Source organism: Priapulus caudatus, unplaced genomic scaffold (assembly GCF_000485595.1).
Source record: "Priapulus caudatus unplaced genomic scaffold, Priapulus_caudatus-5.0.1 Scaffold1945, whole genome shotgun sequence".
Lineage (NCBI taxonomy): Eukaryota > Metazoa > Priapulida > Priapulimorpha > Priapulimorphida > Priapulidae > Priapulus > Priapulus caudatus.
The window spans coordinates 3,257-4,783 of record NW_014579006.1 but is presented as its reverse complement, the minus strand read 5'-3'; positions in this window follow the sequence as shown (position 1 = coordinate 4,783).

Sequence of the window (1,527 nt, the reverse complement as noted above, 5' to 3'; positions counted from 1 at the left end):
CGACGATGACGACGACGACCGTTGCCGCGGTGACCGCGGATGCGGCCGAGCGGCCGTGGAAGCTGGACGACGCGGCGGCGCTGATGCTCGCGTCGGCGGCGACGACAACGACGACGTCGCACCGCGTCGTCAAGGACGCGCGGCGACGCAGCGGACGCTCGTCGCGTCACCACGGCGACCGCGTGTCCGTCGCGAAGTCCTGGTCGGAGGAGGCTGCGGCGGCGGCGGCGCGAGAGGAGGGGGAGAACCCCGCGACATCGTCAGCGGGAGGAGGGGCGGACGACGGAGACTCGACGAAGCGGGCGGCGCGCACGTCGACGCCGACGTTGCGGCACGAGCAGCGCCACCTGGCGTCGCGGCACGCCGAACCCGTGGCGCCCTCTAGCAGCTTCCTGGAGGCGCTCTCGCTGCGCAGCAAGTGGCAGTTTCTGCCGCCGCTGACCGCGGCCGCCGCGCAGCCTCTGCTGCTGAGCATGGCCGCAGCGGGCGGGCTGAGTCCGTGGTCGCCCGCGGCAACGCTGCCCCCGCTGCCGCCGTCGCTGCTGAAGCCGGCGAAGGGCTTCTCGGAGGCTGCGAGCTTGGGATGTGGCGCGTCGTCTTCATCGTCGACGACGACGGCAAGCGGATGGAGCGAGACGTTGTCTTCGTCGTCGTCGGCGGCAACGGGAGGAGGAGCGGATGCTGGGAAGACGGGAGCCGATATTCTGTCCAGGTAGGATGGAATGTTGCAGGGGGAGGAGGGAATACCACGCGAGGGAGGGAGGAATGTCGCGAGGGAATGACGAGTGAGAGGAAGGAATGTTGCATGGGAGAAGGGAACAACATGCGAGGGAAGTGGAATCGCGTGTGGGTGTAGGGAATGTCGAAGGGGAGGATGGAATGTCACAAGGGGAGGGAATGTCGAAGGATGGAAGGATGGAATGTCACAAGGGGAGGGAATGTCGAAGGATGGAAGGATGGAATGTCACAAGGGGAGGGAATGTCACAGGGGCAATAGGGAATGCCGCATGGGAAATATAGAGAATGTCATGAACGATAGAATGTCAAATGTTTGGTGTCCACCTAAGGGAATATCAATCATGTCAGGGAATGTTACATAAGAGAAATACTACACAAGGGAATGTCAAGTAAAAGAAATACTGCACGAAGGAATTTCATACAAGATAAAGTCGCATAAAGGAATGCCGCACTCGCAAGGAAATTTCGCGCGAGAAAGCGTCGGGTGAGGTGGAAACGTCACGTCGTTTGTTTTTGGTTTCGCAGAGTTCCCACGGCGCCCTCTATGACCAGCCGGAGCGACTTGGATCTGCTTAGTCTGGGCATGGGAATGCGCTATCCTTGCTGCTACTGCGGCAGTCTGCTCTACAGCGCGTCAGAATTGAGCCATCATATGAGCATGCATGGAGGTAGGTTACATTATCATCATCGGCAGCAGTAGCAGCAGCAGCAGCAGCAGCAGCAGAAGCATCATCAGCATCATTAGCAGCAACATCATCAGCAGCAGTAGCATCATCATCATCATCATTA